Source organism: Rhinolophus sinicus, chromosome 4, assembly GCF_057876585.1.
Source record: "Rhinolophus sinicus isolate RSI-liver-muscle chromosome 4, RSI-T2T, whole genome shotgun sequence".
NCBI classification, from domain to species: Eukaryota; Metazoa; Chordata; class Mammalia; order Chiroptera; family Rhinolophidae; genus Rhinolophus; species Rhinolophus sinicus.
In genome coordinates this window covers 72,074,120-72,101,376 of record NC_142504.1, presented here as the reverse complement: position 1 = coordinate 72,101,376, position 27,257 = coordinate 72,074,120, and the positions used below count along the sequence as shown (strand labels likewise).

Genomic DNA, 27,257 nt, shown 5'->3' with positions numbered 1-27,257 from the left:
ATCCAAAATCCCAAAGCCCTGGCTGTAAAGTATGGTATGTTACCAGTAAAAAGTATGGGCCTCAGTTAAATTTATTCCTAAGTATTTTATTATTTTTGAAGCAATTGTAAACGGGATTATTTTCTTCATTTCTCTTTCTGATAGTGTTATTGGTGTATACAAATGCAACTGATTTCTGAATATTAATTTTGTAACCTGCTACTTTACTAAATTCACTTATCAGTTATCATAGTTTTTTTTGGTGGAGTCTTTGTGGTCTCTCTATATAAGTATCATGTCATCTGCATATAATGACCATTTTGCTTCCTCCATTCCAATTTGGATGCCTTTTATTTCTTTTTATTTTCTGATTGTTGTGGCTAGAACTTCCAGAACCATGTTGAATAAAAGTGGTAAAAGTGGGCAACCTTGTCTTATTCCTTACCTTAAGGGGAATGGTTTTAGCTTTTCCCCATGAGTATGATGTCAGCTGTGGATATATCATATATGGCATTTATTATGCTGACATCACAATAGCCAAGACATGGAAACAACCAAAATGACCATCGGTAGACAACTGGAAAAAGAAACTGTGGTACATTTATACAATGGAGTATTACTTGGCCATAAAGAAGAATTAAGTCTTGCCATTTGCAACAACATGGATATACCTAGAGAATATTATGCTAATTTAAATAAGTCAGACAGAGAAAGCAAATACTATATGATCTCACTTTTATGTGGAATCTAAAGAACAGAATAAATGAACAAACAAAACTGAAATAGACTCAGAGATATAAGGAAAAACATTGATGGTTACTAGATGGATGGGGAGTAGGAATGGGGGAGAAGGTAAAGGGGTTAGAAAGTACAAATTGGTAGTCACAATATTGCCATGAGGACATGAAAGACAGTTTAGGAAATATAATCAATAATGTAAAGATTTTGTACGGTGTCAGATGGGCACTTGTCTTATTAGGGAGACCACTTCACAGACTGAGTAGATGCCTGACCAGTGTGCTGTACATCTGAAGCTGAAGCTGAATGATATGGAATGTCAAATATATATATATATATATATATATATATATATATATATATATATAGTCATGGGATGTGGAGTACTGCATAGGGAATATAGTCAATGGAATTGTAACAGCTATACAAAGTCTGACACTTAAGTTTGAGAACTTGTTGCGCCAATGTTGCTAACTGTTTTTGGTATCACAGGGTTTATTCATTATGTATTTGCACTAACTGGACAAACAGTTAGCCAAGTTTACTATTTGGAAGTGCTGAAAAAGCTGTGTGAAAAATTAGACGACCTGAACTTTTTGCCAACAAATCATGGCTCTTGCATTAGGACAATGCCTAGCCCACACGGCACTGACTGTGAGGGAGTTCTTAGCCAGTAAGCAAATAACTGTATTGGAACACCCTCCTTTCTCACCTGATCTGGCCCCCACTGACTTCTTTCTTTACCCAAGATAAAGGAACTATTGAAAGGAAGATATTTTGATGATATTTAGTACATCAAGCATAATATGACAACAACTCTGATGGCCATTCCAGATAAAGAGTTTCAAAATTGCTTTGAAGAGTGGACTAGGTGCTGGCATCGGTGCATAGCTTCCCAAGGGGAGTACTTCAAAGGTGACCGTAGTGATATTCAGCAATGAGGTATGTAGCACTTTTTCTAGGATGAGTTTGTGATCTTAATTGTCAGACCTCGTATACGATGTCAGAGTGATAGTAGACTGGGGGAAGTGTTATTACTTTGTGAGGGGTGTAAATGTCTAACTATTACATTGTTTTGCACACCTGAATCTAATGAAAAATGTATGGAGCCTCATTCCTCCCTTTATTCTATTCATAGAGAACAACAACAACAACAACAAAGTGCAAAACAAACAAGCAAACATAACAAAAAAACATGGTTATTATGGGCTGCCATTGCATTGCTACACATTGGTGGGCTCCTGAATATTTTGGGAAGAAGCCCAGGCAATGATTCTGTTGGTGTATTGAGTGGCCAATGATGCTATCTTAGGATTTTCTCCTTGATAGTTATTTTTCTGGGACGGCCAGCTAGCATTTCTAGACAACTAATGCATTATCTTGCCTCTGTTATGAAAACCACCAGTTGTCAGATGTATCTGCTACAGCTTTCTACCTATTATTGCATGATTCTGATTTTTTGTAGAATGAGTCTTTCCACAACAATAAAATGCACTCCATTTCATTGTTTTAGGAAGATTATAGCTTCCTCTCCAGTGTTTTTAGGAGCCAAAGGAGTATTCTCGATATTACAACTTTATCAAGATTCACCTTGAAATAGTTTACGTATTCTATTTTTTTAATCCATGGGAATTAACTTTGCTTGTGGATCACCTTTACAAGGACACTACCTGTTCCCGCACGTGATTGCTTCAACATGGGCTAGCATGCATACCTAGCATTCAGCAAGACAGACCTGAAATAAAGGAGAACACAGGTGCCCAGACATAAAGAGGAGTATGGGGTAGATCTGGTCTTGGAAGTACCAACTTAGAAATAAATTTTCTACTTCAGACAAGAGTCATGAGATTCTTCAAGAAGTGGCAAAACAAAGAGTTCTTGTTATTCTGCTCATTCAAAAATTCTTTTCAGAGACATTAGGATACCAGGGTGGCAAACAAAGGGAGAAGGGTAGGTGGCAGCACTGTGAATTATTTAGCTGGTGCTGCTGTGATCATGCAAGAAGTACACACGACAAGTGCTAGAGACACAGTGATGCAATGTGCCTGCGAGACGCTCAGCTGCTGCAGATCACACGGGCATTAAGTCAATAAACTAGAGAGAAAAGGGAAAGTTTACACACACGTGCCAACACACCTGCCCTCCAAGCTGCCCAATCCCAGAGATAATTTTGTCAATGAAGCTGCCCTTAGGCAATGCATTATGAGGTTTGTGCACTGAGGTGTAGTGGCTAAGTGGGAGTTCTGGAGTCAGACCTATGTGTTAAAGTTAAAAGACAGTTTTGGACATTTCAAAAACTGTGCTTCAAAAACCATGTTACTTAAAATCTTTCTAAGTTTTAATCTCCCCATTACAAGGATATTAAAAGGATAAAGAACATAGGATAGAATTGCATTTAGTTCACAGGAGATAGGGCATAACATAAATCCTAGATATCTGCATCTCAATGGTATCTACTGCCATCCCATGTAACCAAATGGGGCTTAGCCAAGTAAATATACTGTGATAGCATACCATATTGATAGAAGTTTTCTTCTAATGCAGCAAATGTCCAGTCTGAATGGTTTATAAAATTCAATAAACATTCAGTTCTTTATTCTTATTATAAGTATAGTAATGTTAAATTATATAATGTTACTACTTTATAGGTTAAAAATGATCAAATATTAGCAATTGCATATTGATCAATGCGGCAGTAGTGATAGCTGCAGTCTACCACTATTTTAAAGACTACTGCTATCATTTCGAACATTACCCCAATATTCAAATTTTAGAAGCTCCTATATGTGCTTATAGGACAATGCTTTGCATATAGCATTCATGAGAGCTATTGCTATGGCTATTAATTCTGTAAAGTTCAAATATTTCCACATTAATTGCTACTGATGCCCCAAGATTTTATGCATATCCTCTCTTCCATCAGTATTACAAAGACATACATTCTGACGAGTTGAAATGTGACCCAAAACCCACAAAAGACATATGTTCTTTTTCAGGAACTTACGTTACAAAGAGATTTTACAGCATATTTCTTGAGTAAAGTAAGGGATTTCAGAACAACAAAAAGCTTGCTGTTTTAGCAGTTTTATTGCTATGTATTTTTCTTTAATGCAATAAAATAAACATTCCAATCTCTTAAAAGTCTTAATTCTAGCAAAGCTATTTTTCTTTATAAGTGATAGGTCTAGATTTTTAAATAAGCAGCACGCTCCAGATCACAGCAGCCCAGAGATAACACACAGAGTCCCGGAGCAATTCATTGACCTGACAGGATGAAATAATGACACAACATCAGAATCTGCATGGACACTATCAGTTTGCCAGGGAGTATTAGGCCTCCCTTTTAAGTAAGATTTGATTTTGCTGCTATTTCTAGAGAGCTTGAGAGCATTTATATTAATGAAATGTGAACATGCTCTTTTATTCACCTAACATGATCACACCCACATGCTGAAAAGAAAGCAAAGAGAATGAGGACAGGGCTCATATTCATTAGTTTTTCATATGCAAGGATCCACTTTAAGCCATCCTCATGGAATGGGGGAATCTTTTCATAAAAATCTAATGCCTTAAATACATAGTCAAACTGTTAAAAAGAAACAAGTCCAAAATGGAGTCACATGTGCCAAGCTCCACATCAGCAATACCTAACCTAACTACAGTTTCAGCCTCTCTGAGGAATGTAATCTTAACCAGTCCATCTGGAATTTCCTGGCCAGCACTAATAAGGTAATCTGCCACATAGACCCCCAACCATCACCTAAAGTGACATTCCCAGAACGAATCCACTGTTTGCTAGTATAACTTCCTTTTCCCTGCCCCCTTCTGGCTATAAAAACCTTCCATTTTGTACAGCTCCTCAGAGCTTCTTCCTAACTGCTATATGGATGCTGCCTGATTCACTAATCCTTGGATAAAGCCAATTTGATCTTTAAATTTACTTGATTGACTTTCGTTTTTTAACAAAACATTAACACTGAAAACTTGCAATTTTTAGCACCACATGCTGATGAGAAAGAAACCCTTTCTTCCTATGTATTGTTGTCTTAATTATTACTAAAGAGTTTATTAGTTTGTTATTATTGAGGAGAGAGAGAGAGAGAGAGAGAAAGAGAGAGAAAGAGAGAGAGAGAGAGAGAGAGAGAGAGAGAGAGAGAGAGAGAGAGAATGAATTTTGGGAATATTTATCTGATATTCCCCAGAAGGAGTAAAGCATGAGAAAATTATAAAATGTGATTAAACATAATTAGGTTTCATGAAGTTCTGAACACAGATACTGTATAAAACAAGACAACAGGCCCAAAATGGAGTCACTTATTCTAAGCCCCACATCACCAAACCCAGACTTAATTACAGCTCTGCTCACTCAGAAATGGAATCTTAAACCAGTCAATCAAGAATCGAGTGATTACAATGGGATTTATAGATGATGTAATACAGAATTGTACACCTGAAATCTATGTAATTTTACTAACAATTGTCACCCCAATAAATTTAATTAAAAAAAAAAAAAAAAGAATCGAGTGATCAGCACTAGTTAGTCTGCCTGATAGAGCCCTGCCATCTTCTAAAGGAAAGTGACTTTGCTACAACCAGTTCACTTTTTGCTGCTATAACTTCCTGGTTCCTGCTCCGTCCTGCCTATAAAAGACTTTCATTTTGTAACTCCTAGGGCTCCTTTTTATCTGTAAAATTGGAGGCTGCCTGATCCACAAATCATTGAATAAAGCCAATATGATCTTTAAAATTTACTCATTTGAATTTTGTTTTTAACAATACTAAGGAAATGTTCTAAATGTTTTTTTTTTTCACTTCCATGATTAAAAAGGGAAAGAAAAAAGCCATGGCAGGTATTATTTTGAAGGCCAAACAAATTTTATTCAGAATTTCTAGGACAAAGCATTTATATATAGAAGTTTTGGATGCAATGAAACTGGATGATTTGGCAGAGAAGTATAAACTGACTGTATTGTTAGCATTTGTATACCTACAGGTAACTCTATAAAATATATAACTAATTTTAAATAAGAATTATATGTCTATTGTTTCAAACTTTTTTACCTTCTTTCTATGTTACTCACTGACATAGATGTCTCTATTACCAGTGTTCTGTTTGGGGGTGGTTTTTGCTTTTCAAAAACTGGTTTTAAATTGGGAGATTTTTCCTAAGTACTGGGAACTTGAAAGTGTTGACATCAATAAAATGCTAAAGCAATATCTAGGTCATTGCCATATCTTTAACTCCCATTTTCCTTCATTGCATGTCTACTATGTACTAGAAACTTCTGGGGTGTTGAGGATTCAGCAGAGAACAAAACAGGCTACAACCAAACTCGCGGTTCCAGTGAGGAGTCAGCCATCCTTACCAGCACAGTGAGTACCAACCGTTAAACCCACCCTTTGCCTGCACCACATCTACTTTTTGTCTGTCAGGACTTCAGTCGTAAGGGTACAGGAAACAAGATTCTTCTAGTTTTATCACAGGATGTAAAACAAGTAACAAAAACAACCAAGGTTATCTAAGAATCATCACAGCCTACACAATAGGTGATAAGCATTCATGTGCTATTTCACTGACTTGGAACGAAGGCTCCAAGTTAGTCAGGTTTCTTTTTGATTCCTGGTGACATTTGTTAACACATTTTGCCTTTTTTTTTTGGGAGGGAGGGAGGGAGAGTAAAAAGGAGGGAAGGAGGGGGGGGAGAAAGAGAGAGAGAGAGAGAGAGAGAGAGAGAGAGAGAGAGAGAAAGAGAGAGCAATTCTTTCATTATAATATCTTGTTTCAAAGCTATGAAGCCCAGCTTACCTTACTCCAAAACAATGTCTTGGGATTCTGGTAGCCTCTAAGAAGCTTTAGTGATTTTCAGAATTGCACCCAGAGTAGTAGTAGCAGGAAGAGGAAGAGAAACATAGCAGTAGCAATGGGAGGACGACTGGTAGTCATGGTAGTAATATTTATTATTAAATCATTACTGAGTAAATTTATGTGTCGGCACTATTATAAGCATTTTTTATGGATTAAGTCAATCTTCAGAATCACCTGCTAAATGAGACATAATACTCTCAGTCCCATTTTCAGATGAGCAAACTGAAGCACACAGAGGTTAAGAAACTTGGCCAAGTTCATCTTGCTAGTAAGGAACGGAACCAAAATTTGAACCCACATAGTCTCAGCTTTCGTGGTTTTAATGATTATGATATACCACCTCATTTCTATGCCCCATTACTGTGAAAAGCATCCTTAGAAATATTATCCTCTATGTCTTTCACAGCAAAAGTTTGAGAGATAAAGATACTACAGTTGAGAGTATTAAATGCCTTTTCAAAGGTCACTAAATGATAGATATGGGAGTGTAACCTAAGTTTTCACTCTTGTGTCTACTATATAATTAAATCCCTATTATCTAAGAATTTGGAATAGACTGAGATCTAAAATTCAATATACCAGGGAGAAACATAGCAAAACTATTTTAATTCCTTGGGTATTAACATGGCACTGGGAGATGGAAACATGAACAAATACTCAGTGACTTTGATCAAAGTCACCATCAAACGGCAGAGTTAGACCTGCACTCCTGGCTCACTGGCCCTTCACTCAGGAGCCCCAGCCACAGGCCCATGCTGCCGGCTCGCATGCATGGCCTGGGTTCCAATATACATAACTGCATTACTCAGCTTCGTAGGGAAAAAAATACCTGAAGAAAAGAACATCAAGGTTGGCTTTAAAACTCAAAGGAAACAATTAACAATGGCCTTCACAGTGAAATTAAGAATGTAACGCAGGAGCTCAGACCATATTTTCATTTCCATAAGGACACTTAACTCCTTGGAGGCAGCAACATTTGTGAATATTTCACTGCATAAGGATTTATTTTTATCCTGAAGCAAACTTTCTTTTCTTCTCTATTATTTTTCAGGATATCAGGCTCATGAATGGCTCTCTAGTTAACTGTCTTTCATATCATTTTCTTACAGAAGCTACTGAATGTTTAATTATTCAAAGGGGGAAAAAGGAGACACTTGGACACATTACCATGAATGGAGAAAAAGGAGAGCTAGAAATATCAGTGGAGAGCTCCCCTGAATTCCAGACTCTTACATCAACTGTCCCTCGTCATCTCCACCTGGATGCCTATTATACTTCTCACCCTTGCAAATGACCTCCTCATTTCTCCGTTTCAGGGTATTCTCAGAACAACAGCCAGAGTGATCCTCTTAGAAAGCCAGTCAATTACACCTGAAATGAATATAATCTTATATGTCAATTATACCTCAAAGAAAAAAGTCAGATCATGTTACTCCTTTCTCAAAACATATCAAGTGGCATCCTTTCTCTTTCAGAGAAAGACGAAGTCATCACAGTGGACTCCAAGTTTTGCACAGTGTTTTTATTCATCTGGTCTCAGCCTTGTCCATCATCCCTGCTGCATCAGCTCACTGGTCTGCATGCAGTTCCTCGAATTCGCCAGACAACCCCTTACCTCAGAGCCCCTGTGTGCTGTCTCTGTTGGAGCATCCAGATGTCTACTCCCCATCTTTATGCAAATTGACCTGCTCAGTGAGGTTTTTTTTTTCCGTTCACTCCCCTATTGAAAATTGCATCTTTGTTCCCAGGCACTCCACTCATCTCCCTGCTTTATTTCTCTCCATTGCACCTACCACCATATCCCACACTCTTGGCATTAACTTACTTTGTTCATTGTTGCATACTCTCTATTATATACATTGCATGAGGACAAGCCTTGGTCTATTTTGCTTACACTCTATTACCAATGCAAAGAACACTGCCTGGCACATCGTAAGTGCTCAATGCATACTTCTTGAATTAATGAATAAAGGAATGAATGAATAACGAATGGAATTTCATTTTGTAAAATAAGGAAAAAGAGACCAGATGTAAAAGGACCAACTGTGCATTTGCCTACTTGGGAGTACTTAGGAGCCTATCAAGTTAATGGCCTGATGTGGTTGGATGTTCTGGCAAAGATAAATAACAGTGAATGTTGGTTCTACATATGCTTGCACACGGAGCCTCGTAACACATTTACTCTGTGTAAGAACAGCAGCCATTCAGTAATGACTCATTTTAGTATTTGTTTCTCAACATCAGTCTCCCCATATCCATAGGCCATTTTTAAACTTTTCTTATCTCTGCCCTTCTAGCACACTGACCACAGTTACAACTTTAAGCTCATATCCTTTAGCCATGTGTCCATGGGCAGGTAACTTCCCCTCTTTGTGCTTCTTTATAGAGAAAAGGTTTGAGGTTCCACCAAGCAATTTGTACTTCCAAGCCTAGCAGAAGTTCCTCTGAAACTTCACTGGTGGCAGGAGCAGAGACGGCCGATGTCTGGAGGGAAAATGCTCTTTTTCCTTCCATTCCAAGATATGTACTTCTTTGCCCTTGGCCCACAGATGTTTCAAAAGAAAAGTTATCCCTTGGAAGAAACAGAAGGTCCTGTGATCTGAGAGTGCAAATATTTGGATGGGAGAAGTCATCATTACGTTTACCTTCGTATTTATAATGTGTGGTGAGCTCACTTCTGCTATTAGGCACAACACTCATAACAGCTGTCACCATCCCGAGTCGTTAACAGAAAATAAATGCATCAGCTGTGGTATCACACTGTCTACACCTAAGAAAGTCCTGATGCCAACAATTTTGAAGATCACCATTTAAGCGTATTTTGCTAATGTTTAATATTTCCTGTTTAATTAAATGACTGAGTGGCTAATTTTGTTTTTCAGCTCAGGAACATTTGTTCTTGTAATTGAATGTTCATATTTAGTGGCATTGCACCTTCCCATGCCCGTCACCATCATTTGTAAGCAGGATTTTTATTGTGAAGCTTTACTTTAAATAAGGGGAAAAGCTGAGTCTTTGTACCTATCCAATGTAACTTGCCACTATGAAGTGCAGTAATAATACACCACTTCTGTCATGTAGACAGTTCATGTGGAACTGAACTGTTAAACAAGAAGGTTTTAAAACATTTGACTGTAAGTTGAGTCAGCTACTGTATCCAATATATTCAACACTGAAAAAACAAAACACACCAAAACACACAAAACCACAAATAAAATACCACACACAAAAAAAAATCTTATTTCTAGTTGAAGGAGATCACAGAAATGCCAAGTAGAATTAACACAAGTAAAATCTATAATGCCCCAGAAAACCAAGTTAAACTGGAGTGTTAGAGCATTAAATACTTGCTAGAAACATAAAAGTAAAAGGGACTCTAAGAGGCCCTAAGGGACTCTAGGAAAATACACTTGATGCATTAAGAGAGGGAGAGAGATGGGTGTTTATCTTTCTCTTTAAATCCTCATAGATATATATCTTATAAATTACTTATCTTTTCAAAAAGTTTTCCAGACATGGGATTATATAACTTTTATAGCTGGAAGTTCTGTTAACTTCACTGAGTCCCAGATCTTGGTCTCATGGAGCACTGAGTCCTGAGGGAGTCCAGTGAGTCGTGGTCAAGCTGGACAGCAGGGCTCCCAACGTTGCCCTAGTATCTTTTTTAGTAATGAAAATAGGAGGCAATTCACCATACTATAGTCTCTTTGGAGAATTACAGAATTTGCTTAGAGTTGAAAGAAACTAAGAATTCAACGTCTCACTTGACAGATGAGTAAGCAGATGCCCATGCATACTTTGCTTCATTTACAATATAGTGAAAATAGAATATATTTTCTTGCCACACACTTTTTTCTTTATGAAATAAAAAAGAATTTCTAAGTATTTGGTAGCCTTACAACCTTTGGTTCAAATAAAATCAGACACAGAAGTCAATATTAAAACTGATGGAAGCTGAGCCTCTCTAAAGAAAATATAAGTGGGGCTCCCTTGAACCCCACTCTATCTTGAACTTTAGAAGTATCCCGGACACACATTGGAAGCTACTGTTGTAGAAGAAAGAATATTGGTATAACTGATAGCTTATGTGTCTTTAGGACAAATAACTTGAACCCATCTATTTCTAAACCATTCACCATTTCTATGGTTCCTCTTTCCAAGCCCTGACATTTACTTTGGCAGTATTGAGAGGGGTGGGTAACACACAAGGACTGACCATTTATCCTGTCCCAGGCACCACTCTGGTTCTCCCTGAGCTCTGGAGAGGAGCCAAGAGAGTTTTCTAGACTAAACAGCTTAATAAGCGTCCAGGCACCAGAACCAAAAAGAGTGTGTCCCTCACGTGGAGTTAACTGAGTTATCACAAACCATGAGCGGCCTTCAGACGGTCTGCCCACCGACTTGTGTCACTGGAGAGGCAATGCCTTCACAGGGAACAGAGAGGAAGGCATTCTGTGGAATTCTGAGTTGCTCTCATTTCTGCTTTGCCTCATTTTTGTTATTCTGCGATTGTGAATATGCAAATGATAACTATTCATTTAGACCACTCTAAACTAAACAGGAACCTGACACAAGATCAGTTTGGGAGGGGTATATATTCTTCTGAAATTAAATAAAACTTCTAGTTAGTATTGATGAAGGGATCTAAGAAAAGTATTTGAAGTTGGGGCTGGCAGTAGCTTCATTGTATCCACTGAAAGTAAATTTTGTGCTCACTTATGTTGAAGAGAGTCAGAAAAGAAAAACAAGAAATAAAAAATTGGCTATATTCTCAGGAAGCACTGTATTCTAGACTCTTGTTTTGCACAAAGAGCACTTATAACTACGTTGAAACAATAGACTTTTAAAACATTAGTGCTTTTCCTTTAAACTAATAGCTAAGAAAGGGAAAGCTGAATATTCAGAACAAAACAATGCAGTTAGATTTACCTTGAAATCCAAGAATAAGAGTTTTTGCAGACTTCAGATGCAGCCATTGAAGAGAAAACATTTGCTGAGGATGAGACAAGAGAACATTGCCTCAGATGTCACTGTTATTTATCGCCACAGAGCTGAACATCAGAAACCAATTCACACATCACAATAGCCATGCCACTAATCATGAGCCACCTATTTCTTCTTAAACAAAGTCACATTTTTCTTACTTTCAAGAATATTTAAAGCTGAATCCTTTCAAGACATTTGGAGATTGATCTTCAGATTCAAAGTACCATAGCGGTTAAAGATAAAAAACAATTATCAACAAGCTGAGTGCTGGTGGCTAGCATTTGAAATCCCTGGGAGAGGGTAAATGCAGGCAATTGTGCAATATGAACTGCAGTGATATGGCAGCATACACACCAACTTGCTCTGTTTCTTGGGAAGTTACAAAGGACCATTCATTGACTCAGTAAAGTCACATAAAGGAATAATCCTATGAAATACATTAATACATTATGCAGTAGGATTTTGCGGCTAGTCAACTCCATTCCTCCAGCCCTAACTAAACTTTTCCAGGATGCTATGAAGAGTTACAAAAGAATAGGCAGTAGGATGGTGATTTACCCAACAGTTTCAGTTGAGAAAAAGGAAAATGATATTCTGAAACAGTCACACACTGCAAACAAAACAGAAATTATTTCTTAGGGCTATTGTTATCTCAAGACATTATCCTTACTTCTAAGGAAATCATAATTTAGAATCTAGACACTAAGAACTTTGGACTAGAATAAGCAAAAATATCTACCCAAATCCTGGTAGACTTTGCTAAAGACAAGATTAAATTCCTTTGAAATTTAATTAAATATCAACAATTCCCACAATTTGTATTTGCACTTTGCATGTTATTTCTACATCCCTTTGCTGTCAGGTTCGGCACTGTCTACCACCTCTGTGTCAGCCCTGCCCTTCCTCCATTCCCTTTCTAAAATTTTTATGCTACAGAGAATTAAAAAATAAGTCTTTGGTAGACAACATCTCATATTTTATCTTGCATGCTTCTCTTTCTCATACCTCTAGACACCCTGTGATGCATAATAACTTAGATATTAACACATTTATTATGCCCACTTTGTGCTAGATAAGGCAGAGACTGTTGATAGGAGAGAGAGAAGTCTTGTGGCAAAAACATGGCAAATGTTTTTCAAGAGATTCCTTCTTCTCTAGACCTTGAATTTGGAATCCTAAGTCATAGAAATGATTGTTCTAAGTGCCATGATCCAGAGGTACCCTGTTTTGTATAAAGCGGTGTTATTGTTGATGATCCCACTTATCAATAATTAAATGAAAACTGAAACTTTGAAGCTGAAAGGTTGATTACAGTAGATCAACTGCTCCAAACTGCTTTGAAGTTAAAGACATTCATACTCAGAAAAATTAAGCATCATGCCCATGGTCACCCAGCTTGTTGCAGTAAATTGATAGCTCAAGATGTTAATTCTAAGAAACCCAGAAGTTGGTAACTAACTCAGGTCTAGTATCTAGGTTTGGTTAGACTCAATTCTGCCTCATCCAAGATATCACTCTAACTCTAGTGAACTTGTTGTGCATTTGGGAGCACATCCAGAATCCAAAATAATTCTATCACATTATTTCTATTTTCCAGAAACAATGAGACCACTTTCTGAGGTCAATAAGAAAGAAAACATAAACATTTTAGCATATATTTAACATAAATATGCACATCTTCACCTGTCTCAGTTTATGAAAATTGGGGAAATGTTGAAGTGAAAACACTTTCTTCCTTTCTGACTCTATTTCCTAATTCTCACAGAAACACATTGATTCAAGGAATGCTTTGCACTTGATTCTTTGACAACTGTAGAAATACATGACCAAATGAGTAAGACATGAGCAGAAGCAGCTTCCTTGCAGAGAAAATATTAACATACAAAAGCATAGATCAAGACAGTCTGCAGTCGGATGCTAAACTGCGAGGAATAGGATAGAGTTCTCTGAACAGAATCTAGAAAGACATGCAGAGCTTGAAAAGTTGGAGAGGGAGAAACCATAAACAAGGCACAGAACTAGCATGGTGGACCAGTGAAACAATCAAACCAATCTGGACAGGGCAGTGGGAAATAATGCAGAAATTAGTTTCAGGCATGCCAGATTAAAACCCCTGCAAAAGGATTTAGACAATGCATTATGGAATAGAGTACAAATTTAAGTTCATCTATTCTTTAGATTGCCTTTTGCCACAATGCGGTGAACCTACTTGGGAAGTGAAGGTGGACACAAGGGAGTTGACAAAGGAATATGAAAACATGTTTTTATTTGTCCTAAACTGCAGATTTCTGAGCTCTTAATTCATGCTTTTATTCAACAAAATATTGACTCTCCATTATCTTGCCAAAGAAATTATATTTTCTCTCACCCTCTGTACTGCCTTTTTTTCAAACTGCCTTTACTTAGTCACACATACAACATTTTTTTCTTTTTCTTTTAAAAACTGTACTCATTATTGAGCACTGTTTTCCCCTTTTCAGCAAAGTGCCAATTTTGAGCATGGAAAAAAGGAGCACCACCAAAGAAACTCAGCATCTTTCTACTGCAGTGACCTATCCTGAAGTCTGGGCTATTTCTTATAAATCATTTCCTCATGCATCAGGTCTCAAGCAAAGACTGCGAGGTGTTACTACTTAAACATCAATCAGGGTGTACAATTCTATAAAACTTTACTAACAATTGTCACCCCAATAAACCTTGATTAAAAAATAAAATTAAAAAAACCTCAATTGAAGTTTATATAAATTAAGCTTAGTATAATAAACTAAAATAAGCTTATAAGCTTAATAAATAAACTAAATATAAACTTAATGTTTTTTTCACTTTTGCAAAAGAAAAAAGAGATACAAAGGCAACCATGCTTGCAGTAAAATACTATAGACTTTTTAATCTATAAATTTTCAATGAATCCTAAGAAAATTAGTATCAATAATTTTTGGTTTCTTTGGCCATAGTATTAAAGATTAGATTTTGAGTGCATCACCCAATCATTTAATATTCATGTGTAAAAAACAAGGATTGGAAGAAAGCATAGTCTGCTCTGACAACTTAAGGCAACAAACAAGGATGGAGATGCTAATCCAAGTTGAACCACTGACTCTGAATTACTACAAGGAAATCATTTGATGCATGGTTTTTCTGGCCAGTTCTGTGGCACACTTAGTCAAAAACAATACTAGTAATAAAAATCATACTTCTGTACAAAAGTTCTTCTACTTAAGAATTCATGTTAAAAAAAAAAAAGAATTCATGTTATTCCAGTGTGTTTTGTAAAATTTACTCAGACTTACTCAACTGAAAATCCTTAGGGGGAAAATGTGTGTGTGTGTGTGTGTGTGTGTGTGTGTGTGTGCAATGCATCATGATTAACTCAAGTTTTCATTTTATAATTGTATGAGTGTTTTTCATGCTAAAATCTTTGAAAAAATATTTTGGTTTATACTAATATCTAAGCGTTCAGTCTCTCCTGAGAGAGCTTTAAGTTGTGAAACTATTGAAATCATTGAAAATGCATCCTCTTTGAAAAGCAGAATGTGCTATAAAGACAAATGTGACATGACATGAGGAAGGATAGTGACCACTAGAAAGGGAGTAGGAATGTGATGTCTCGGGCCTTTCCTCAGTACAGAGCAAATGTGAAGAGGAGCCAGAGCTCCCACAATGTGACGCTGGCATTGATTCTGGCTGAGAGGAGCAGAAATAACATACTGCCAAGGACTCTAATGATGTGTGCATTTATTCTCACTTCAAGGGGAAGAGAAGTCTGCAGAAAGCAGAGGAAATGGGTTAGTTGTTTACACTTTGAAAACCTTGAAACTGCAGCATACTGAACTGTCAAGGTAAGCAGAAAGGGGTTGTGATCTGTAAATAAGGAGATGAGAGAAATGTTGAGCAAAATGTCAAAATGGTATGTAGGATACTTAAAGCATCAACATGGCAAGATGGACCATTATCTGACTTAGGGGCTGGAGGATGGAACTCAGATAAAGTCCTCTTTAGCTAGGAACATAGAGCCTGAATCCAACTTGTTAGGTTATTAAATCTACAGTTTGCTGTTATAATATACATTAATGTGTATATAATATACACCTTACTTGGAAATATCTGGCTAAATAGTTATTGTTTAATATGGAAATTTTTATATTTTAGATTTGTTAACAAGAACTTGTTTTAAAACCATATTTATCAAAGAAATTTAATAAATCATTTATTTCTCTCAATAAATTGTCTCCCAGAATTTTTATAAACTCTGGTTTAAGACCAAAGTTCTATTACTCTCCCCTGATTAATTTACTTTCAGAATTTTGCATTACTGAGGTACCTGATAGCTTTCTACCCTCCAAAAGACAAACTAATACAATTGATAAACCCTTAAGAATGTCATCGTCAACATGAAAGGGAATTATAGCAAATTATGGATTGGCCACTTCATTTTCTATTTCTTTTCTATTTCCTTGTTAAGCAATTGTTATGGATTGTGACAGAAGTTATACATACAATTTTCAAAAATAAAAATAAAACTATGTCAAAATCTGTCCGCCAGAACCATGGCTTTTTTTTGTTATTGTTGTTGTTATTGCTGTTGTTGTTGTTTTGCTTGGAGAATCATGACACTCATCCAATCTGTTATCACCCCAAATTCAGGGGTAAGGAGTAGCCTTCACATTGTTTCCTAAAAGAACCAAGTATGTATTGAGACAAAACAAAGGTCCCTATTTTCAACAACAGTCAAGACCATTTCTTAATACTCTTTCTAAAGTTTCAATTTTTGAAGGATAGACAACTTAATTTGAATGTACATTCTATTTTATATTCTATTCCCCTCACATCCAGTAAGACTTATCAAACATCATTTTTACCTTTTACTATTCAAAGGGAAGAAAAATATAAACAGCAAAGATAAGTGGGAAAAGTCAAAATATATATAATATTAAAGTATAATACATTGCAACCAAATTATAATGGCTAGGAAAAATATTAAAATGCAATTGATTTCATTTCAATTTTTTCCCAACTGATAATTCATTACAGCAGCACCTCCCTTTATTCTAGTGCATGTACCAAAATACAAATGATCACACAAAAACCAAACCAAACAAAACAAAAGCGTGGAGGATACACTGATTTCCTTGGCATTTGTTTTTTCCTTGTCGTTGAAACCTTGTGTGATCTTGATATCTTGTGGTATTAGGAACAATGGGAGCCAAACAGAAACTTCTTCTAACCTTGCTTTCTACTCTCCTTTTTTATTGTATTAATCTCATAAAACAATGATCTTAGAATTGCTTTCAAAGTTAGAAATACTGCCAAGCAAATTCAGCAATGCTTCTACATAATTTTGTATTTTATTAGTTGCTAAAGCAACTATATACGTCTGAATATATTATTCATACATATGTGCCAGGCATCAATGATTTTTGTGTCAGAGAATGCCTGGACACAACTGGATTCTTGCACTCCCAGCAATCATTCACTCTCCTGAGGGTATGGAGCAAATCACTGCAGTAGGAGTTAGACTGGAACTAGAAAAGGCAGAGGAGAAATAGAGGGGAGAGAAGGAAGGGAAGCACCAGGGGTATTGGTGAGAGGACACTCGGGCATATAGATGGAACAAACCCAAAGAAATAATCAGTTACTGTTTTCAGTTACAATCTCTGTTCTAAAATCATTTAAGAGAGTAGATCTTAAAAGTCCTCATTCAAAAATAAAAGTCATTTAGAAGACAGTAAATTAGACTTGTGCCTAAATCATACACAAATTGGATACGCTGGGGTAAGAGGAAACAAATCATTCTTTAATTAGGTCTATCCACATTCTCTCTATAAATGATGGAAAGGAGATTTTGATCTGAAAAAATTTACTGAAATTACATATTCAGCTGTGGCAGGAAGATGCTCAGTTTCTGAGCCTGTATCACTCTGGAGGAGGAATAAAATAATCTCTAAAAATAAACCAAATTCCAAAGAAATCTAAATAGCCCCTTGAGATTTACTGGTTTGGGTACATGACCTATGTATCATTATATAATGTAACAGCTAATATTTAGCAGCAAGGTTAATGGGCCTTGATAGTTAATATAAATGATAGAAATAAGAATATGAAAATAAAAATAATCTAAAGAGTGAACTTTTGTCAACAGGTTTATTGCACGCTTATAGAGAGAACACAAGGGGATTAGTGAAATAGACATTCCCAAATTCAAAACATCTACTGCCCATCAGAAGAATCTCTCTGTATTAGGTCAACTGCTATCTTTCGTTGTTCTGTTTTATGAGTTAAATTCTCTGTTACTTTCTACAGATGCCAGACTCTAATATTGGTACATATTTTATATGTAACAAGTTTATGAAAATAATTTTATATAATAAAGAGGACATGATCTTGAAATTCAAGGAACTAGTACATACAACTTTAAGATCATTTAAGATGAAAACAAACATTTATTTTGTGGTTAAATATTTAATAATGCCTCTACCTTTATCGGAAACAGAAAACAAATTAACTTATCTTCTTTAGGGACATGTTTCCATTTATTTTGTTATCCATAGACATATTAAATATAAATGAAGGTTTCCTATAGTTAAATTGCTTTTGTTATTTAATACTCACACTTCTAGATAAATATTAGCTATATTTTATATGGGGAGAGGTGAGACTCTCATGCCTTTTACAAAGCATTAAATTCTTAGCAACAAACATTATCTATGCTGCTTTGCCCTAGGATGCAAAAGCATGGTTATCAGATAAGTAAATGGCAAAAAGTTAAATTTGTGATTACACTAGAGACAAAATCTGCATTCCCACTATCTCATTAAGAAGTAATGATAAGGCATGGAGAACTGGGTGAAATTTAATAACAAAGAAATGTAATTGTACATACTAGTAGGTTAAATAAAATAAAAATACATTAAAAAAGAATTGGAAATCTTGGCTGCAATATAGCCATTCTTTCTCCGCCCCCCCCCTCCAGTTCAAGCCATTGTTTCTCAGTCTAGTTGTGTAGGACACAGCTCCCTGGCCCATGCTGGTATTATGAGTCTTGTGCTCCCACGGGCTGACGCTGTCAGTCGCTGGTCGTTGGATGGCCGCTCACAGCAGCTCAGGGCTGCTCTCACCAGCTTCTGGCCACTCAGGATGGCTGCGGGTCACTGGCCACTCATGGCAGCACACAGTAGCCCATGGCAGCACAGGGCAGCCAGTGGCAGCACATGGCAGCTCACGCCAACCTCCGGCTGCTCATGGCAGCCCCAGGGAAAGCTGTTGTTCACAGTCTTAGCTGTAGAGGGTGCAGCTCACTGGCCCATGTGGGAATCAAACCAGTGGCCTTGGGCGTTAGGTGCACGGCGCTCCAACCCCCTGAGCCACCAGGCTGGCCCAATGTAGCCTTTCTAAAAAAGACTAGCATTTTAATTGGCTTCACACTAAATGCATCAATAGTATGACATAGCTTACCAAAGAGTTAACACAAATAGATGGTGTTAATGGAATTAGAGTGTACAAAGAAAAACACAAATCTCTTCATGCCTTGATTTTGTCAGGAAATAACTTAAATATTCAATTCAGTTTTTGGACCCCCTCTGGTATTGGTATCTAGAAGGCAGTCAGAGGATGTGCATGATAGGAACAGGACTGAAAACATGTCATTGGGAGTGAGGAAGAAAGGGAGTAGCTGCTTAGCCCAAAAAGAAACCAAATTCAGGAAAACAAGATAGCTATCCAAGAATGACTCTGTGTCTCCCTTGATCCTAGACTCCCACAAATATAAAGTGACCACATACAGTCCTCATGTCCTTCAGTGATCTGACTTCACCCACCCCTCCAGCCACAGTTATCTGCGTCCACTTTAACTCTAATTCTTGAATTACGGAGCATCTTAGAGTGTCCTGATACACACCATGAGGTCTCTATGCTTTGATACTACTATCCTTTTCGTAAAATGCCATCACCTCTGCTTTCCTTCTTTGTGTGGGATAACTCCTCCTCATCTGTAAAACTCATATTGAACTTATTCACTGCAGAAAACATTTCTTAACTCCCTTCTCTATTTCTACTTTCCTACCCCATCCAAAGTCCCTCCTCTCTGATCTGGAAGCATCCTGTGCATATTTTATAGTATATCCTTAGTTAAAGTGATCCATGTATAACTCTGTCCTTGGTATCAGGTAAACTGGTAAGCAGAGATTCTATCTAACTTCTAGTTAAGCTCAATAAAGGCACACCCTATGTCTGTCTTGCTCATTTTATCTTGGTACCTGATGCCCAGAACTTAAATATTTATAAACAAATAAATGAATGAATACACATTTGATTGACTATGATTTATCTGAACATATGCTATGAAAAGGGGGTTGCTATCAAATTTGGAAGGTGTTCATTGTACATTGTCGTTTATATTTTTAATTTTTTGTCTTTTGACTAGACTGTTGTTACTATAAAACATTAAATTACACAAAGAAATATACATGATTTATTAAATTTTTTCCTCAAAATGAACAACACCCTATTCATTAAAAAGTTTGGTTACTATTGTATCAATTATTATGCTATAGGCTGAATGTTTGTGCCCCCCAAATTCCTGTGTTGAAATTTAATCCTCAATGTGATGATATTTGGAGGTGGGGCCTTTGGGAGGTAATTAGGTCATAAGAGTGGAGCCATCATGAACGGGGTTAATGCTCTCATAAAGGAGATCCCACAGAGATTCCTTCCACCTTCCACCACTTGAGTACACAGCGAGAAGACCGCCAACTGTGAACTAGAAAGAGGGCTCTCACCAGACGGATTCTCTCAGCTCCTTGATCTTAGACTTCTCAGCCTCCAGAATAGTGAGAAATAAATTTGTGCTATTTATAAGTCACCCTGTCTATGGTAATCTGTTATAGCAGAACTGCCTAAGACATATCATATCATAATGAAAGCAAATAGTCATTTTCTAATGAGTGTTTCATTATGCAAAACACACGAAGATATTTCCCCACAGCTTCTTATAAATAAAAATGGGTCATATGTACTTTGTTACACACTAGAGGGCAAGGGTTGTAGTAGGCAAAATCTATTATAAAACGAAAAATCCACAAGGTCTGCCCAGCAGATTCTTGCTTTTCAAGGAAAAAAAGTGTTAAGGTTTCCTGGAACCAGGGAAATTCTTGTACATTGAACTGAAAATAAAAAGGGAAAAGAAGAGGTGAGGAGTATTTCCATTTGCTATAATCATTCCAGGCCAATAGGGCAATAGTTTGTTTCCTTATCCCCATACTGAGATTTCCCTCTAAGCCATCAAATATCTGTGCTAGGTGCAGCTCCCACAACGAGATCCAATCCAGGGAGAGGAGGAGGGCCCAGTTTCTTTGTCTTGATCTCCCTTATCAGCAACTAGATTACTGCCCTTGTATCAATACTGGTTCATAAGATTCATTCCCCCCCTGCATTTACATATCAATTCCACACCCTACCTGAACCTTGTTCCTGCTTCTCTCCAGTCTACCCAGGCTGTCTGCCACCCAGCTTCTCAGAATCCCTGCCTTGAGCCAAATCCCGATATGATTTGTTACTTCCACTTGCTCTTTTTTCCTTCAAGGTTTAGCAGTGAAAGATGAGAATCATACAGGGAAATGCAGGATAAAAATGTTAGTCTTTGGGGATCTTGAGCAGAATTGATAGAAACTGTGGTTCTTAGTCTTTCCAACTGGTTCTGGAAGCTCACCTCCAGCAGAGGCAAACGTGAAGCTGTGGGAAGGCAGCAAATGACAGGGCTATTTCAGGTGCACCAGTTGCCACCATGATCCTGGGCAAAACCATGAAGAAGGCAGAATTTATTTATGGAATCTTTCAATCTCACCTTGAACTTCCTTTCATGTTTTTCACTTTCCAATGTTCCTCTTGCTATGCAATAAATACCAACTTAGAACTTCTCAGAATCCCCTTCCTCTTCTCTGCACATTAATTAAAACTCTGAAAGAATGACCGATTTCTGGTCTCAATTTGTTAAAACAATTAACACTAAATTACTCTGTATGTGGAACTCTCCCATGACATTTTGCTTTTTAAAATGGGATTACTAATTCCAATGATTTAATGGAATCTTTAATTTGTATAATACATGAGAGATTATTTTGAACAGGGAGCCAGTTTTCTTTTAGCTGATTTTCCAAAATAAATTATATTGAATACAATTACCCCATTAGCACTAACCTCCATCACTTCACCTCTGTAAGTAACTATACAACAAACAGTCCTCAATTTGGGACAGAACGTGAATTTGAATTTGCCACAAATAAAGCATAAATAAATTCTATCTAATTTCTTGCTTGGACGATAAAGAAAATGAGACTATGGAGTTAGGGAGCATAGAAAAATCAATGTAACAGCAATTAGGGTAGAAATGCTCATCCTGAGAAATAGAGGACACCTAGTGGGCTAAATAATTTCTGTGTGTATAACTTGTTAAACTGTCAGCATATAACTCTTTAGGGCTGACTATAGCAGGTCCTAGGCTTCTTTATTTGTCTGATTATTTTATTCTTTATTTCACTGATCATAAGCATTTCCATTAGAAGGCTTTAAGAAGAGAACAGTAAACTAAATGTGATTATTTCAGCTGCTTTTTCACACCTCCAGTAAATCTGGTAGGGAGAAAGTTAAAGTTGAATTATTTGGGTGAATTTCAGGAGATCACATCTATCCATGTCTTATGACAATAGTGATCAAGAATCAGCTGTATTCTGTGCAAATAAGCTATTTGTGAATGTTTTAAATGAAGCCTTCTGAAATCAACATGTGAGCTATATATACAGAGGATGCCAAAAAAATGTATACACATTTTAAGAAAGGAAAAAACTATACTAAAGTTGTAATACTCAATATATACCTATAACAAAAGATGAACACAAGTCATGTGTATATATTTTTTTGGCACCACCCAGTATATAACCTTTAGTAACTTGTTAGGTAATACAATCAAACAATAGTACTGTTTATATAACTTTGAATTCTGGGAAAGTCTGATATCCATACATTCATCTCAGGCATGAGTTTACTAATATGCTCACTACCTGATATCTGAATTAGTTGAACAACTCTTATTTATCCTGTTACACCTATTCTCCTCATCTTTTACTTTTGCTTGATTTTTTGTGTTTATGTATTGGTTTGGAACATTTTATGATGTCTTTTCATCTATCCTAGTGAGACAGTTAGGAGATCAATATTTGTTTCTATTACTGTAAATATATACAGATATATCATATGAATCTGCTATTTCAGTCAACTGTTGTCTTAATACTATGATTAATGCTATTTGTTACCTGCACACTAGCTCTCCTAATCTTTGGAACTTCTAATTTGTAGCAGAGATGGATAGGTTATCACTGGGAAACTATAAACATTACTTGTTATTTATTTTTCTCTTCGGAAATATTTCATTGTCTATATAATTACTTTAGCTAAACTCTACAGTTACATTGCCTGCTTATAATATTTAACTATAAACTTCTCCCCCCACACACATTTTTTAAACAAACTACTAGAGTTGGAAAATATATTAGTAATAAAAAAAGAAGTATTCCTGTCAGATGGTGTATTACTACTTATCAATAGGTGCATAACAAATTACTATGAAACTTAGCAGCTAAAAACAACAAACATTCATTATGTCATATAGTTTCTGAGGTTCAGAAATCTAGGAGCAGCTTAGCTCAGGATCTCTGATTAGATTGCAGTTAAGCTGTCAGCTGGGGATGCAGTCATCTGAAGGCTAGACTGGGGCATGAGGATCCACTTCTAAACTCACTCATATGGCTGTTGGCAGGAGGCATCAATTCCTCAAGAGGCAGGTCTCTTCACTGGGCTACTCAAAATATGGCAGCTGGCTTCCCCCAGAGTGAGAGATACAACAGAACGAGAGAGTGCCCAAAATAAATGTGGTGTCTTTTATAGTGTAATCTTGAAAGTGACAAACTGACATTTCTGTCATATTCTATTGGTCACACATAATTACTAAAATTTGGGACAGGACTACACAAGGTTGTGAATACAGGAGATGGGGGGCGGGGTGAAAGGGGGCCATCTTGGAGGCTGGCTATCACAAATGCTTGTTCCACTTCTGACAAGATGATTACTACCTCAGATGACAGTCCATTCCATTTCTGTAGATGAGCTCTTCAGAGACGGAACAAAATTTACTCATAACAGCTGAAGGGCCAGAAAAAATATAATTCATTTGATAGCTTATGATTTTTTTGAATGATTGGAATGTGAAAGTTTCAATTTAATTTTTATTTTTGGAACACTTAAGGAGGAATAAACAACAGCATTTTCAAATAATTTTATTTATAGTGTACCTAAATAGAAAGTATACTAGGGAAGAAAAATGGTGAATAAAGGAGAAAAGGAGTTAAGAATATAGACAGACAAAAAATATGTTTGCTTGACAGAAAGAGGTGCTTTAGCCTACTACTCTTGCCATATTGATCACAGTTCATCTCTCCTCCTTCTGTCCTCATAATAACAGACTAGCCTTTTATTTTCCAGTTTTACAAGAAAGGATTGTATGTTAGAACTGTTCTAATGTCCTGTGATTACAATTATATTTAGGTCATTTGTGTCAAAATATGGCAGAATTATTAGGTGTCTGTGAGAATGTTTGAGATATTAAATATTGAAACTTATGTTGAGAAGGAATAACTATTAAACTTGAAATACTGCATAAATACACATTCTTATTTTAAAGATAGTAGGTTTCACATGTCTGCTTCTTCACTGAAAACATATGCAAAACAATGGATTAAAATCAATGTATTCTATAAATTTTAGGTTGTTCCAATGTTAACTTTAAGAAATTATACACAATTAGAGAGGAGGTCAGTGAAGAATGAGATCAATGATATAAATAATGATTTTTTTTTAAAGAGTTCTTTCATTCAGTGCTGTGTTTTATATATAACTTTTTTCCTTCTTTGTGATTGGCAGTTATTTGAAGATAATTTGAACAAGGTTTTCAGTAATGCCAAAACACATAGGTTAGACTGACGAATTATTAGAAATTGGCAAATAAGAATAACTGCAGCAAATGTTAACTGTTATACTATTAAATCTTTTAAAATAAATCTATTGCTATTAATTGAATTTCAGCCAGATTGCAGTAAGATATAATAATTTTAACCATGAAATACCAGCTTGACCTTTCCACAGGTCTATTTACTTTTCACAAACTATTGACTATAATGTTCACTCTGAAAGTAGAAATAATTTCCCTTTAAGAAATAAAATAACAATGCCATTCATATTCGAATATTATTTTATTTTCACCCAGAAGTATGAAAAAAAGAAAGAAAGAAAGAAAGGAAGGAAGGAAGGAAGGAAGGAAGGAAGGAAGGAAGGAAGGAAGGAAGGAAGGAAGAAAGGAAGTTAGAAAGGAAGAAAGAAAGAAGAACATTGGAAAGGAGCATTGCAATAGTCTATAATTGTTATTACAACTATGAAGGAAAAATGGCAAATGATAAGTCTCTTATTGAACATCATAGACATTCTACAAATATGTACATTTATCTAAAAAATGTTAGATCTAACCATGAGAACTAGTTGGAAAACTTGACTTCTGAAATAATTTTATCCTGAACTTTTGTCTATTTTAAATTGTTTCTAATATCCTTGTTGTAGTTCTTTAGAAATGGCTTCCCTATTGCAGTTTGTCTCACTTTAGCAAGCTAATGATTAAAATATAAACTCATGCTATTCATGATAGGTTCCTTCACATTTTATAGTAATATAATTTCAATTGTTCAGAAGTTCTGTGTTAAAATTTAGTTTCAGACATAATAGTCAAAATTTCTCTTACTAGAGAAACCAGATCTCATTAAATGAGAAAATCAGTTCTGCAGATGAGGCACATAGGTGCACTGTTCAAAATATTACTGAATGACAAATACAGGACAGATTCATTAACATGTGGCACCTCGCAGGTAAACCACTTTGCAACAGGTTCATTTTATTTTTATTCCTCTTCACAGCTGCATCCCGTTTTAAGTAAAATACAAAGCAAATTCTGCTGGCGTTCTCCAGACATCCTGTTCTCAGGCAGCAAGCTTACTCCTTCCAGATCTTTGTGTCAATGTATATCCCAATATCTCAAATGGTACCACTTTTGAGAATGGAGCAACACAAAATATTTAACATAAAACAAATGATCTATTAATTTAAAACTTTAGGAAATATTTTTCACGATAAAATTAATTTCATGATAAATTAATATTATACCAAAATGGAGTATTTTGATGGTTTCATCACATAAAACTAATAATTTTTAAATATTTGATATATATTTTGCTTAAGAGGAGCTCTTATTTAAAATTAAGGGCATCTAGGATTTCCAGTCAAGATGGCGGAACAGGTAAACACTATGCTTACCTCCTCTCAGGACCAAATCAAAATTGCAACTAAACTACAGAAAAACTTTCCTTGAAAGTCTCCAGAAGTACAACTGAACCAAAATCATACAACTAAGGACATACAGAAGAAGCCCCCTTGAGACTGATTGGTAGAAGGGACAGAGACACAGAAAAGGCTGGTCGTCTACCCATATGTGACCATTAAAAATCAGGAAGGATATCTAGATGTGGAGATCCTTCCCGGAGGAGAGGTCTCAGCCCCACACCAGGCTCCCCAGCCCAGGGTTTCAGTGCCAGGGAGAGAAGTCCCCATAACTTCTGCCTTGAAAACCAGCAGAGACTGTGGCTGGGTGAGACGAGGGTGGCTGCAGTCTCATATGCTCCTATTAAAGGGTCTGCACATGGGCTTACTCAAAGACAGAATCACTCGCTCTGAGATCCAGCACTGGGGCAGAGGCTCAGGGGTCACTGGGGACATAAAGGGAGGAACTGAATTGTCTGGGTTTGGAGCAAAGGCTTGCAGGGCAGCTTTCTCCCAGATGGTGATAGGTAAGTGGGGGCGGGGGGATTGGGGGCAGGTGGAAAAGATGAGGGGATTAAGAAGTACAAATTGGTAGTTCCAAAATAGTCATGAAGATGTAAAGCATAGGAATATATTCAATTTATTCAATAATATGTTAGTAACTATGTATAGTGTCAGGTGGATACTAGACTAGCCAGGGGGATCACTTCTTAAATTACATAAATGTCTAACCATATGCTGTATACCTGAAGTTAATATAAAATAATACTGAATGTCAATTGTAATTGAAAAATTTAAAAAGTTAGAGGAAAGGAGAAATGAAATAAGAGGTTCAAATTTCCAGGTATAAAACAAATAAATCATGGAGATGTAATGTACAGAACAGGGAATATAGTCAATAATATTGTGACAGCACAGTACAATGTCAAATGGTTTCCGGACTTATGGCGATCACTTCTTTAGGTATGTAAATGTTGAATAACTATAGTGTATACCTGAAACTAATATATTATATATTAATATACAATATATTTTAGCTATATTTTATATTATATTAGCTATATTTTAATAAAAAAGCTTCTAAAATAAAGAAAGAAAATTAAGGGCATTTAAAAAAATCTATAGCACAGAAAGGGAATCACTGTTTTTCCTGTATAATAAAAGAAATATCTTTTAGATTATTTATTTTATTTGGAAAATGGAAACTCCTAATTCTCTCTGCTCCTCACCCCAGCCTCCAGTTAAGCTCCCAAAACCTGTGGCAAGTTTTCTATGAATATTC

General features: G+C 36.3%; 1 protein-coding gene across 8 annotated transcripts in view; it reads right to left on the bottom strand.

The window, feature by feature from the left end:
- Positions 1-27,257, bottom strand: part of DLGAP1 (DLG associated protein 1) — an 855,894-nt gene that overhangs the window by 640,858 nt on the left and 187,779 nt on the right. Inside the window, exon 3 of one of the 8 annotated variants that reach the window (XM_074340265.2) lies at positions 11,513-11,576. The exons of the other annotated variants lie outside the window; for them this stretch is intronic. The gene's annotated coding sequence lies outside the window, so the exon portion shown is untranslated. The remainder of the gene's footprint in view (positions 1-11,512; positions 11,577-27,257) is intronic. 8 annotated transcript variants of the gene reach the window in all.